The following is a 15,909-nucleotide window of genomic DNA, read 5'->3' as shown; positions in this document are numbered from 1 at the left end:
AATTATTTACAAGTGCGCCAAATTCAACTCGCACATGGCTGCAAATCTATTTTGCGCCATCGAAAAAACCCTATAAGATACATAACATGAATCGTCATTAGCTTAGCCTAGACACAAACCTTATATGAAACGGATAATCTCTACTAAATGAAACGGTTCAAACTCTAAGGCAAATTCAACGAATCCAATTCAATTAAGATTTTACTTGAAAAGATAAAAACGTCAAAAGCTACAAATTAACTAAAATAATCATGAAAACTAATAATTAATTATAAAAAAAAAAACAAATTCTAAAATCAAAATCAAAATATTCAGAAAATATATCAATTTAATCTAATTGAATTCAAACTTTATTTTACTTAAAAGAATAAAAACGTCAAAACGTTACATCACACCACCCAGTTTTATGAAAATTTGATCAGAGAAACTGATCAAATTTTCATAACTCACAAAATACTCAAAAAAACTACTCAGTTGAATCAAAACTTAACGTAAAACACAAAACTTATGTCCAGTTTACAATGATGGTCATAGAGCAATTAACAACACGGAAAGACTCGAACACGACTACCACAAAGGGAATTTTCCACTGTCAAACAACTTACATAACCGTTACTCCTTCAACGATTACCACAATGGAAAGTCCTCAATGTCAAAAAACTTACATAGCCGTGATCTTAACTACAGTTGATTGCATCATCAACACCCTCGTTGACGCATTCGCAAATCTAACTGTTTAAACTCGGATCATCAGAGTCCATCAGCTCATTGCGTCTGACCTCCTCCCTGATTCTCCTTAACGTAACGGAACTACAGCTGGTTGCATCATCAACACTCTTGTTGACACAATCGCAAACCAAACTGCTTAAACTCGGATCGTCAGAGTCCATCAGCCCATTGCGTCTGACCTCCTCCCTGACTCTCCTTAACGTAACGGAACTAAACCGCAGCTGATTGCACATCAAAGCTCTGTTTGACTCATTCGCAATCGAGCGCTGCCTAAACGTAAGCAGAAATAAATTCTAAACATCAAACTAAATTTGACAAAACTCAGAATCTGCAAAAAATAACGCACAGCTCTATGTAAACATCTGATGTAAACTGACAGCATAAAATCTTGCATGCAAGTTTTACTACCAACTGTAACGAAACGTACTGTCAACGCGATTGACATTTGCGCTGTCACCGCCGCGAGAAGAAAAAGAACGAAAAAAGGAAATGAAAACAAAAACAACGGTCCAAACCGGTGATTCGGTGGTGCTCGTCGCGATCGCGGTCGAAAATCGAAGAAAAAAAAAAACGGATTTTCTTCGATAAACCGGGGGAGTATTCATTACTATTTTATTTTAGACATAAGAATTGATTGCTTTTTGATTTATTTACAGGTATTCGTCGAGGGGCTTCGTCGTAGAGAAGCGGATTAAGCGGTAATGGTAAAAAAGGTAAAGTACTAATAAAATTCCTCTAGAACTCAACATGGCTACGCTTTTCTATCGCCTTCGCTGCGGTAGAAAAGTAAACATCGCTAACGGACTTTGTTCCCGTACGCGATCGATTGATTAACTTCTATTACAGTTGCCAGGGGAATGTACCCAAGGCTTTTACAGAAAAATGTGGGTTTCCTACTGAGTATTAATATATGCGGATATTGATACTCTAAAAAAAAACTATATTTTACCAAAACTTATCCGAAAATACTATTATTATCATCAAATCTAATTCATCAAATCTAATTAATGTGTCAAAAACAAAGTACATGATGGCAAAGGGCTCCAGGGAGGAATCACCGTGCCCGCCACCCCGAATTCATATCGACGGTGATGAAATCGAGGCGGTTGAAGAATTCGTGTACTTGGGCTCACTGGTGACCGCCGACAACGACACCAGCAGAGAAATTCAGAGGCGCATTGTGGCAGGAAATCGTTCTTACTTTGGACTCCGCAGAACTCTACGATCGAATAAAGTTCGCCGTAACACGAAGTTAACCATCTACAAAACGCTGATTAGACCGGTCGTCCTCTATGGGCACGAAACATGGACCCTACGTGCAGAGGACCAACGCGCCCTTGGAGTTTTCGAACGGAAGGTGTTGCGTACCATCTACGGCGGAGTGCAGATGGAAGACGGGACTTGGAGAAGGCGAATGAACCACGAGCTGCATCAGCTGCTGGGAGAACCAACCATCGTCCATACCGCGAAACTCGGGAGGCTACGGTGGGCGGGTCACGTCATCAGGATGTCGGATAGCAACCCGACTAAAATGGTTCTCGAGAGTCATCCGACCGGTACAAGAAGACGTGGAGCGCAGCGAGCTAGGTGGGTCGACCAAGTGGAGGACGATCTGCGGACCCTACGCACAGTGCGGAACTGGAGACAAACAGCCATGGACCGAGTGGAATGGAGGCGGCTACTATGTACAGCAGAGGCCACCCCGGCCTTAGCCTGACCGTCATCATCATCATGTTGGCACGAATAGTACTAACAGTGTACAAAATTTCGTGAAAATCGGTTAAAAATTGACTGAGCTATAGCAAAAACCAAGACCCGTGCAAAAAAAAAGTATCGGGTGTACACCAGTTGCATTATTGGCATTCTGATCAAAACAGGCCCCTGGCATGAATGAAATTTATCGTAGCCAACATCTAACTGCCTTATACTCATATTCGTGCAAATTGTAACAAGCGTGTGATCAACAAACGCAGCTTTTGTTTGATGTTGTGAGCCGCACACGAAATCACATTCACAATGCGTGTTTGTTGGGTTGCTTTATTCAACTAATCGCATGCTCCTCTTACCGTACATTAATATTAAAGCGAGGTTGAAGTGTTTTGTGATCATAAGTGGTGGGAAAAATGATTCCAAAAACTGATCAACAAACCAAAATAAACGTTAAACAAAAAATTGTTGATGTTTTCGCTTTTGACAGTGGGCGCTATTTATTAGCACCCAGGACATCCTGTCTACCATGATTCCAATGCATTGATATAGGCCGTGTCAGGGGCCTGGATCAAAACAAACAAAATCATTATTCTTTTTCTACTATTCTATTCTGCTATTATCAACGCATCCCCTGGCTTTCGCCCATCTGCGTTGTCTTTTCACTAGGCAATACGTCTACCAATTGATGTTTATGGGCTTGCCGGACCAAGTCATGTAGCTAAGCCAAACACCCCACCTACAACTGTTGGGTAGGCACCATTGTCCCGCCCACTGGTCTTTTACAGCTAGTTGTAGGTGCAAGTGTGCGTGTAAGTATTGGAGTGTGTGTGTCAGTGTTGGTGTATTGTAGGCGCCAACTCGTTCTAATCCACTCTGATAGCTAACACCCTATTGAACCATTACCCTTAAATTTGGCAATCTATGAAATAGAATGAGTTAAACGCCTGTAAAAAACAGTCAGTTAAATCAAACAAGGAATATTAGTATTAAAGCGAAGATACAACGAAGCAACGCCCCGAGCCTCGAGAGCACAAACCCCAAGAACCAAATGACAGGCAGCGCCGATAAGTCGATCGACTGGCCACCATCAGTGAATAACAAATCGAGTAAACCCCCCAGCACAAACTGCCACCAGCTCTCCCGACCTGCGCCCAACAAATCCGAGGCACAGCCCAGTCTTAGCTTCACCTTAAAACCAAAATCTAGATTACAGAGCATAATACTTCCCAAGTAACCACGCAGCTCGAGCCGCAAATCACGCACAACACGGCACAAATAACACAAACACTTCCACGCCCGTACAACCGAAACCGACCTAGAGTAGAGAAGGGTCTCTTTCCACTCCAACCCGGACTCAGCTGCACCCACAGGGCAGCGCACCTCACCCACACCGCACTCATTCATGCATCACTGTCCGAGCCGCACGGTCACCTGGGTTGAGTCTATCTGCATGACCTCGCCCAACCCGTAACGCAGAGTTTAAATCCCTCTCTTGCATTACAAAGTACTCCCTCTTCCCAAAAATCTGTGCGTGGTATAAATGAGATCTTAAGGCTGAAGAAATCGTCACCAATAGAACCGCCAACACTGAGCTCAATGATGTCGGCCTTATCAATGACGACCCCCTCAGTCCCAAACCCAATTATCCCACACTACCCAAGTAACCACCCTGCTGAAGCCGTAAGCACCGCACGCACAAAGCACACACACACACCGACACGCACCACCCCACACAAACCACCAAGGCCGAAGAAAAGCGGAAAGCGGTGCCACCACTGCTGAATCACGACTTTTTCAGTATAATTCAGCAATCGTAGATCCATTCCTCGACCCTACTCAGCCCTAACGGTCCATAGCAATGCCTGTCAATATATGCGCCTCACACATGCAACCCCTACACCCTAACAGTATGGTCACTTGGGTATCCCTGGGTTTTGACATGATGGTCAGGGATCACAGCCATCAAAACGTTCCACACTTTATCAGGGCTTACGACCTGTAGACATGATGATTTCTCAATAGTTTCAAGCTCTTTCGGACCTTCCGCTATTGGAGACCATCATGGCTAGCGGTGTTAAAATCATTATTCTTTTTGTTTCTAAAGCAAGATGTAGTCGTCTTCGCATTACAACCAAAAAACCTTTGGAATACACTTTCCGTAATAACACAAAGAGAGGATCGATGAAGAGAAATCGAAAATGTCAGTTAGGCCCCAATGAAGAAGGGCTGCAAAGTGGTGAGTCGATAAGGAGAGCGTCCAATATACGGATGGCCAAAATGGTTGTGATAGGCAACTTTTTTTCTCTCACAAAAAAGTTCAACATGCTATAACTGTTCATAGAGTGCATCAAAAAATCTCAAATTTTGACTGCTTGTCAACCCATTATAATATAATAAGTTGACAAGCAGTCAAAGTTTGAGATTTTTTGATGCACTCTATGAACAGTTATAATAGCATGTTGTACTTTTTTGTGAGAGAAAAAAAGTTGCCTATCTCAACCATTTTGGCCATCCCCTGTATATTGGACGCTCTCCTTACCAACTCACCGTTTTGCAGCCTTTCTTCATTGGGGCCTAACTGACATTTTCGATTTCTCTTCATCGATCCTCTCTTTGTGTTATTACGGAAAGTGTATTCCAAAGGTTTTTTGGTTGAAATATTATATGCATCATTGGTACAAATTTGGGCTCGATTGATTAATCTTTCGCAAAGTAAGAACCGTTCGGGTAAAACACTATTTTTTAGACAACTAATTTTTGAGTTGTCATATCTCCGAAACCAGTGAACCGAATTGAATGAAATTTTGAACGTACACTAACAATATACAAATGCTTCACAAACTATTAAAACATAGATACTTTTTGAACGTTGAAAAAAGTTATCATGGATTGACACTTTTTGGATTTTTCTCGAAAAAATGTAATATTTTACGTCAATGTCAATAAATTTTAGTGTTGATGTCCGAGGATTTTCCACTTCTTTTCTCAAGTTATCTTCAATCAGATATTTTAGAGTCAATTAAGATTAAAGGAAGAACACATTTAGTAATTTTTGTGTGGTATTGTAAATTTGACTTATTTTCCTCTATATGGGTTGAAAATTGCAACCCGGTATAACTTAATTCGCCGTGAGAAAATATTGCGACATTTGCACCCATTTAGACTCGGCCGAAATTCATTATCATCACAGTTGAATTTCGCACACGACTTCGCAGCGGCTGGCATACACAAGTTCGGTTGAGTTCATGACAGGGGCGCCGGATGCACAACAGGTAAACAAAATAAGTTTGATTAGTGTGAAATATCGCTGGGAAATGATGATTCAGTGGGTTCTCAAATTATCACAGTAGTCTAAACATTAATGAGAAACCCAATATAACATTTTATAAGTTTGTATTGAGTATCAATATATCGTTGATAAACGTTAAAAAAATCATTCAATTCGGTTCACTGGTTTTCGAGATATGACAGCTCAAAAATGAGTTGTCTAAAAAATAGTGTTTTACCCGAATGATTCTAACTTCGCGAAAAACTATTCAATCGAGCTCAAATTTGTACCAATGATGCACATATAACAGGTTGATAAGCAGTCGAAATTTGAGATTTTCTTATGCACTCAAAGAAAGTTTTTTTTTTGTGGGAGAAAAAAAGTTGCCTATCCCAAACATTTTGGCCACCCCCTGTAGCTCTGGTCCTCACAAGTTTCTACCTCATGCTTCCACGGGTCAAGCGATGACAAAGACCGCCAGCTAAGAGTTGTGTGCTTAGCTGGTACCCGAATAAAACATACAGTAGAAAAACCGAACGATATATTGTAACAGTACTATTTAGAACCATATTTTTACAATAGACACCACTGTAAAAATAAAAATACAAAAACAATAAGATGTAATGTAGGATACCATACCATTAATTGTAAATAAGATTTTTACAATATATTATACAGGTTGTTAAGTATCGTAACAATATAAAAAAATATTTTTCTCCATATATATTTTTTTTTGCAAAACCATACATTTTATTGTTAATGAATTGTTCAAAATACTGATACGTGGGTTTAAATATACCGTACATTGTATGGTACATGAATGGTTTCAAACAATAAAATGTACCGTAAATAAATTGTTTTTAATTGTAATTTCACTACTGGTTATACATTTAATCAAATGGTTTTGGAATAGTTCTCTTTTGTTATGTTGAATTGTTTTACATTTCTTACATTTTTTACATCTTAGGCTTATTAGATTTATTAGAATGCGCTTTGGGAATTCCCAGAGCGTTTTGGATAACCCTTCATATATAGGATCGCCCACGTCTAAGTCTGAGTAGTCTCTGAATGCATTAACAGTTGAAGCTTAGGCTCCCATTCCCCACCAGCCAGATAACCGGGTTTCGCAAACTAAGCATTATTTGTGGCAACACTTTGAGCGGCATGATGGAACTATGCCGAGCGCGCTAAGTGTTATTAGACCACTAATGTAGTTGCATGAAGTGGGTGACGAGGTACATAAGTATCATTACAGCGTGCTTAACCGTTATTGCAATATTGAGGCACCAGTTTGACTAAAGTTTGAAATACATAACAACTCATGAGATAACTGTCAAGTTCGATTCAAATATAAGTTAGGTTAAAAAGCGAACCCGCAGACGAACCTATATTAAAAGTCATTTCAGTGTTCAGTCCAGTCCATATGTTAAAGATGGCTCTACGTCAAAGATAAAGTTTGTCAACCGCATTTGATTCGATTGTGGTCGAAGGCAAGTTCACATGAGAGAAGAGGAGAAAACTCCCCTAAATGCAAATACAGAAAGAATAGTGTTGAAGTGTTGAACTCATCTACTGATTTACGGTAATCTGACCTGCATCTTTCCGGGTTGGCCTACATTGCATTCGTATTTCTCTCATCGCACTCTACACACCTAGCCCACCCTCGAGCCCGCCATATCTCTTGGACCCCTGCTAGGACCTGCAGTTTACCACTGATTTAAACATGTTATTGGCATTAACCCTTTGGAGCCGGAGGGGTCATATATGACCCCGGCGATGAAACCGAGCATAACAAATGTGTTCGACACCAGCGACGTTGCGTCAACAGCGGCGAAAAAAATCGATTCCAAAAGGTTAAATTGATGTTTCAACTTATTCACTTTTTTTTCTTTCCTTTCCTTTGCATCAAAAAAGTCACAAACATCAACAAAACAAAGCACGGATAAAATCTTAAACTGAATTAATCTGGTGTTTGATTTGAATAGGTCGAATCTGCATAGGAATCACAGCAAACATACGATCTATTCAAATCTGTAACCGTCCGTCGAATTAGCTTGAGAAGTTTCAAAACTCGGTGGCTTTCGCGCCACTCTCGCGAACGAGAGACCACCGGTTCAAATTCAAGTTTGCCCGACTAAAGTGACGACTCTCATCTCAAGGGCTTTCTCGAACGGTCGTGGCTCGACTTAAATCACCAAACGCACTATAAACTAATACATAAAACCGTAAAAACTGAAACAATAACAGGAACTTACTCAAAAATTACCAAATAACTGAATAAATAACAAGGACAATGGTCGCTGAAGTGAATTTATTAGAACAAACTATGTAAATCTTAAGGACAACAAAGGCAATAGAACAAGAACAACAAACAATCGAATTCATTTTAAGATATATTGTTTTTACAAATGGTCGTCAAAAGTGTTGCGTGTGTATTTGTGTGTGTGTGTGTGTGTGTAGAATCATGGCCATGAACTCAAAACGACGTACCTGCGCAGGCTTTTTCGGTGTCAGTGCTTCTTCGTGGCCAATCGTCGACATTGCTCTCCTTAATGTTCGCCGGATTATAGGTGCGGAGGGGTGTCGGCGGCCCGGTACTCTGCCTGATCGTGCCTAAACTGCACGCAGGTAGGCCGGAAGTATTCCCCTTGAGTCCGTTTAGCTACCAGTTACTGGCGGGCGAGGACGAGCACTAGGCTTAAAGCCCAAAATAAAAAGCGCCTCTTGGACGCTGAAGTCCAAGGACGAAACACAGAATTAAAACAATATACACTAAACACGAATTCAATTCTATATTACCTTTGAAAACGACAAATACGTGCACAGGGAGCAGAGTGTCTGCCCCTGGCGACAAAATCCACAAAATAAAACTATTAAACGAAAAACAAAGACCATTAAAATCAAATTCACTTCAAACAACAATAATTAACTAAACTACATCATTACAAAACACTACACACCTTTTCAAACTAAAAACTGGGAGAAGATCGCCGAAGCTCACTTCTGCTCTCCAGCCGACTTAACTATAAAGTGATGGAGTCAAGTCGATTTCTCTAGTCAAGTAAATTTCCTGCTATTGAAGCAGTCGTCTATTGAATGTACAAACAATTATTTACAAGTGCGCCAAATTCAACTCGCACATGGCTGCAAATCTATTTTGCGCCATCGAAAAAACCCTATAAGATACATAACATGAATCGTCATTAGCTTAGCCTAGACACAAACCTTATATGAAACGGATAATCTCTACTAAATGAAACGGTTCAAACTCTAAGGCAAATTCAACGAATCCAATTCAATTAAGATTTTACTTGAAAAGATAAAAACGTCAAAAGCTACAAATTAACTAAAATAATCATGAAAACTAATAATTAATTATAAAAAAAAAAACAAATTCTAAAATCAAAATCAAAATATTCAGAAAATATATCAATTTAATCTAATTGAATTCAAACTTTATTTTACTTAAAAGAATAAAAACGTCAAAACGTTACATCACACCACCCAGTTTTATGAAAATTTGATCAGAGAAACTGATCAAATTTTCATAACTCACAAAATACTCAAAAAAACTACTCAGTTGAATCAAAACTTAACGTAAAACACAAAACTTATGTCCAGTTTACAATGATGGTCATAGAGCAATTAACAACACGGAAAGACTCGAACACGACTACCACAAAGGGAATTTTCCACTGTCAAACAACTTACATAACCGTTACTCCTTCAACGATTACCACAATGGAAAGTCCTCAATGTCAAAAAACTTACATAGCCGTGATCTTAACTACAGTTGATTGCATCATCAACACCCTCGTTGACGCATTCGCAAATCTAACTGTTTAAACTCGGATCATCAGAGTCCATCAGCTCATTGCGTCTGACCTCCTCCCTGATTCTCCTTAACGTAACGGAACTACAGCTGGTTGCATCATCAACACTCTTGTTGACACAATCGCAAACCAAACTGCTTAAACTCGGATCGTCAGAGTCCATCAGCCCATTGCGTCTGACCTCCTCCCTGACTCTCCTTAACGTAACGGAACTAAACCGCAGCTGATTGCACATCAAAGCTCTGTTTGACTCATTCGCAATCGAGCGCTGCCTAAACGTAAGCAGAAATAAATTCTAAACATCAAACTAAATTTGACAAAACTCAGAATCTGCAAAAAATAACGCACAGCTCTATGTAAACATCTGATGTAAACTGACAGCATAAAATCTTGCATGCAAGTTTTACTACCAACTGTAACGAAACGTACTGTCAACGCGATTGACATTTGCGCTGTCACCGCCGCGAGAAGAAAAAGAACGAAAAAAGGAAATGAAAACAAAAACAACGGTCCAAACCGGTGATTCGGTGGTGCTCGTCGCGATCGCGGTCGAAAATCGAAGAAAAAAAAAACGGATTTTCTTCGATAAACCGGGGGAGTATTCATTACTATTTTATTTTAGACATAAGAATTGATTGCTTTTTGATTTATTTACAGGTATTCGTCGAGGGGCTTCGTCGTAGAGAAGCGGATTAAGCGGTAATGGTAAAAAAGGTAAAGTACTAATAAAATTCCTCTAGAACTCAACATGGCTACGCTTTTCTATCGCCTTCGCTGCGGTAGAAAAGTAAACATCGCTAACGGACTTTGTTCCCGTACGCGATCGATTGATTAACTTCTATTACAGTTGCCAGGGGAATGTACCCAAGGCTTTTACAGAAAAATGTGGGTTTCCTACTGAGTATTAATATATGCGGATATTGATACTCTAAAAAAAAACTATATTTTACCAAAACTTATCCGAAAATACTATTATTATCATCAAATCTAATTCACGTTAATTGCTTACAGATTGCGCGACCACGGTATCTCTTTGGCAACGGTACCAAAATCGAAACGGAACGTGAAAGAAATAGCACGGTTATATGGAACGCTAGGAATGTTCCTGAATCCGTTGATTCAGACGACCTCCTAGCCAACGATGGAGTTCAAAATATCGATGCTACCGGGCGAAAGGAAAAGTAGTACGCGAAATGGAACTTGACGACCTCACTTGGACGACGGATAAGTTCCTCCCATGGATCCGCACCGGCGATGGATCTGGAATTTTATGCGACGAAACGCCGGATCAACGGGTAAGTCATTTTTTTCTTTTTGAACTAATTCTAGTTTTAAAAGCTAACATAACATAAGCAAAGATACTAAATTAGTCACGTAAGCCTTTACGCTAACCAAAAAATATCCTTAAGCGACAAATATTTGGTTGACTAGCTAATAGCAGTCTTCCAAACACTTCTAAAGAAACACATTTATGCATATATACACAAAATTTCATTGATAGAATTCAATGGTAATTTTGCTTAAAAAGAGAAAAACGTCGAAAACGCTTTTCTGTTCAAATTATTCTACTATTATTCATAAAAAATTGTTGCAAATTCTTCATCACTCACTCAAACAAAAAAAAAAATTAAAATTAAAATGCACTTGAAAACTAAAAAAAAATAAAACTTCGTCATGAAAAAAAAACCTACATGCAAGTCATGCTTAGTAACACTTTGCGTCAAATTAGATTCAACTGAACATAAATTAACTAAAAAACTGAACTAAAAATTTACCGAAACTCAATCTAAAATACTGAAAAAATCAACAAAACTTTAAAAAAACTAAAAAGGAGAATAAAATCAAATTCATTTCAACTCAAAACCGTAAATTACACTAAAAATCAACTTGAAAGTTCAACATTATCTAAAAAAAAAGTAAAAACTTAATCAAATTTAAGCTAAAAAGGAAATTAAAGTTACAAAATCTAAACAAAAATACAAAAACGCAAACAAAACAATTTCTATTTTAGTAGAAATTCCTAGTTTTTGACGTTGGGCGCCAATGTAACCGTCCGTCGAATTAGCTTGAGAAGTTTCAAAACTCGGTGGCTTTCGCGCCACTCTCGCGAACGAGAGACCACCGGTTCAAATTCAAGTTTGCCCGACTAAAGTGACGACTCTCATCTCAAGGGCTTTCTCGAACGGTCGTGGCTCGACTTAAATCACCAAACGCACTATAAACTAATACATAAAACCGTAAAAACTGAAACAATAACAGGAACTTACTCAAAAATTACCAAATAACTGAATAAATAACAAGGACAATGGTCGCTGAAGTGAATTTATTAGAACAAACTATGTAAATCTTAAGGACAACAAAGGCAATAGAACAAGAACAACAAACAATCGAATTCATTTTAAGATATATTGTTTTTACAAATGGTCGTCAAAAGTGTTGCGTGTGTATTTGTGTGTGTGTGTGTGTAGAATCATGGCCATGAACTCAAAACGACGTACCTGCGCAGGCTTTTTCGGTGTCAGTGCTTCTTCGTGGCCAATCGTCGACATTGCTCTCCTTAATGTTCGCCGGATTATAGGTGCGGAGGGGTGTCGGCGGCCCGGTACTCTGCCTGATCGTGCCTAAACTGCACGCAGGTAGGCCGGAAGTATTCCCCTTGAGTCCGTTTAGCTACCAGTTACTGGCGGGCGAGGACGAGCACTAGGCTTAAAGCCCAAAATAAAAAGCGCCTCTTGGACGCTGAAGTCCAAGGACGAAACACAGAATTAAAACAATATACACTAAACACGAATTCAATTCTATATTACCTTTGAAAACGACAAATACGTGCACAGGGAGCAGAGTGTCTGCCCCTGGCGACAAAATCCACAAAATAAAACTATTAAACGAAAAACAAAGACCATTAAAATCAAATTCACTTCAAACAACAATAATTAACTAAACTACATCATTACAAAACACTACACACCTTTTCAAACTAAAAACTGGGAGAAGATCGCCGAAGCTCACTTCTGCTCTCCAGCCGACTTAACTATAAAGTGATGGAGTCAAGTCGATTTCTCTAGTCAAGTAAATTTCCTGCTATTGAAGCAGTCGTCTATTGAATGTACAAACAATTATTTACAAGTGCGCCAAATTCAACTCGCACATGGCTGCAAATCTATTTTGCGCCATCGAAAAAACCCTATAAGATACATAACATGAATCGTCATTAGCTTAGCCTAGACACAAACCTTATATGAAACGGATAATCTCTACTAAATGAAACGGTTCAAACTCTAAGGCAAATTCAACGAATCCAATTCAATTAAGATTTTACTTGAAAAGATAAAAACGTCAAAAGCTACAAATTAACTAAAATAATCATGAAAACTAATAATTAATTATAAAAAAAAAAAACAAATTCTAAAATCAAAATCAAAATATTCAGAAAATATATCAATTTAATCTAATTGAATTCAAACTTTATTTTACTTAAAAGAATAAAAACGTCAAAACGTTACAAATCGAACACCAGAAATAATTAAAAATTCACGGAAAAATAATGTTTCGGAAAAGTGAATGGTTCAAACGTAAGAAAAACAGTATAATATATTGTTACATAAAAATCCAATGTAAATGTATAGTATAGCGAACCATTTCATTACAATACACTTTATTGTAGCTGGTACACTGTATGGTGCAGGAATGGTTTTCACCATACACCCTATGGTTAGTTTTTATCCGGGTAGTGCAGCCTGGGCACTGTTGTCCTTCTGACTTCAGCTAGATTGAGGAGGTACGATCCAAGCGTTTGTTCACCAAGGAGGTGCGGCTCAAACAGCGTCTGTTCTGGCATCCAGTGGCTGAGTAAGAAACGCTGCACCACGCCCAGCTAGATCCAAGGTGGTAGCCTCATCAGCGTGGTCGTCCCAGTGTTGGTTGGGACGTTAAACAGAACTGGCACGATGGCCCTCCGGCGAGACAGGAGTGTTGGCGTAGGCCCAATAAGCCACCCGTAAAAATCCCCATTGCGAATAACATAGAAGAAAATACGACTCGATACAATCGGCAAAGACCCACGCGACGAAATAAGGACTACGATTGGAAACTTGGAACAAGGAATTGCAAGTCACTAGGCTTCGCAGGATGTGACAGGATAATCTACGACGAACTACATCCCCGCAACTTCGACATCGTGGCGTTGCAGGAACTTTGTTGGACTGGACAGAAAGTGTGAAAAAGCGGGCATCGAGCGGCACCTTCTACCAAAGCTGTGGCACCACCAATGAACTGGGAACAGGATTTATAGTGTTGGGCAAGATGCGACAACGTTAGATCGGGTGGCAGCCGATCAACGCAAGGATGTGCCTGTTGAGAGTTAAGGGCCGTTTCTTCAACTACACAGCATCATTAACGTCCACTGCCCACACGAAGGGAGACCCGATGACGAGAAAGAAGCGTTCTACGCGCAGTTAGAGCAAACATACGACGTGACGTGAAAATCGTTGTCAGCGACATGAACGCGCAGGTAGGAAGGGAGGAAATGTACAGACCGGTAACACAGCGCAACATGTTTTTGTCTCAAAAGCAAACTTATGTGTCTCTGACAGATTTTGGGCCGCTGAATCCGAATCCGGGCTCAAATTTGCTCCAACTCGTCACAATTTTGAGCTATACCCCAATTTATAGGGCAAAATATGAGATTTTGGCCTTTTTTGACTGCCAACCATTAAGCATGGAAAGATTTTTTTTTTAACAACCAAAGGGTAAATTGGTCAATTAACATCTAAATTAACGACTCATGCAAAATATTTCGTTTTACCAAATCAAATTTGATAGTTTTAAATGATTAATGTAAGGTACGATATTTCCCATACAAGTCACCCTCCAAAAGTTGCATGCAAGTTTGCTTACTAACATAAAATGCTTAAATCTATCAAATTTTATTTAATAAAGAAACCTAAATCGACCACGTTTTAATCGACGATAAATTCTCTAACCAACGTCCGCACATACCGCAGTGCGAATATAGATTCGGATCACTATAGTAGCTGTATACATGCGCTCAAAACTTTCGACAGTTATCACCACGCGTCGAAGTCGAACGCCGCGACTCAACATCGAGCAGCTGCGTAACGTAGAAGTGGCTCAAGACTACGCGCAGCACTTAGCAGTGGCCCTACCAACGGAAGAGCAGCTTGGCGCAGCTACACTTGAAGATGGCTGGAGGGACATCCGATCCGCCATAGGTAGTACCTCGGCTACAGCAACAGCACTAGGCTTCGCGACTCCGAATCACAGAAACGACTGGTACGACGGCGAATGTGAACAGTTGAAAAACGAGAAGAATGCAGCATGGGCGAGAATGCTGCAACACCTTACGAGAGCGAACGAGGCACGTTACAAACAGGCGCGGAACAGGCAGAACTCAGTCTTCCGGATGAAGAAGCGCCAGCAGATAGAACGAGATCGCGAAGCGATGGAAGAGCTGTACCGCGCTAAGGACACACGAAAGTTCTACGAGAAGCTGAACCGCTTGCGCAGAGGCTTTGTGCCACAAGCCGACATGTTCCGAGATAATCACGGGAATATTCTCACGAGCGAGCGTGAGGTGGTCGAGAGGTGGCGGCAGCATTACGATGAGCACCTCAATGGCGACGTTGCAAGTACCGAAGGTGGCGTGGTAACAGATCTAGGATTATGTGCACAGGACGAAAGACTTCCGACCCCTGACCCCCAAAAGAGATTGAGGAGGAGGTTGGCCGGTTGAAAAACAACAAAGCCGCTGGAGCAGATCAACTACCAAGCGAGCTTCTAAAATACGGTGGAGAAGCACTGGTGAGAGCACTACACTGGGTCATTACCAAGATTTGGGAGGAGGAAATATTACCGGAGGAATGGATGGAAGGTATCGTATGCCCCATCTACAAAAAGGGCGACAAGTTGGATTGCGGGAACTATCGCGCGATCACACTACTGAGTGCTGCCTACAAGATACTCTCTCAAACGTTATGCCGCCGTCTATCACCGATTGCAAGAGAGTTCGTGGGGCAATATCAGGCTGGATTTATGGGTGAACGCGCTACAACGGACCAGATGTTCGCCATCCGCCAGGTGTTGCAGAAGTGCCGCGAATACAACGTGCTCACACATCACTTGTTCATCGATTTCAAATCGGCGTATGATACAATCGATCGATAACAGCTATGGCAGATTATGCACGAATACGGATTCCCGGATAAACTGAAACGATTGATCAAGGCGACGATGGATCGAGTGATGTGCGTATTTTGAGAATCAGGGACACTCTCGAGCCCCTTTGAATCTCGCAGAGGGTAACGGTAAGGGATGTCTTTCGTGCTAGCTGTTCAATATTGCTTTAGAAGG

Source organism: Aedes albopictus, chromosome 3 (assembly GCF_035046485.1).
Source record: "Aedes albopictus strain Foshan chromosome 3, AalbF5, whole genome shotgun sequence".
Lineage (NCBI taxonomy): Eukaryota > Metazoa > Arthropoda > Insecta > Diptera > Culicidae > Aedes > Aedes albopictus.
The sequence above is the reverse complement of the archived record's forward strand: the minus strand, read 5'-3'. Positions refer to the sequence as shown.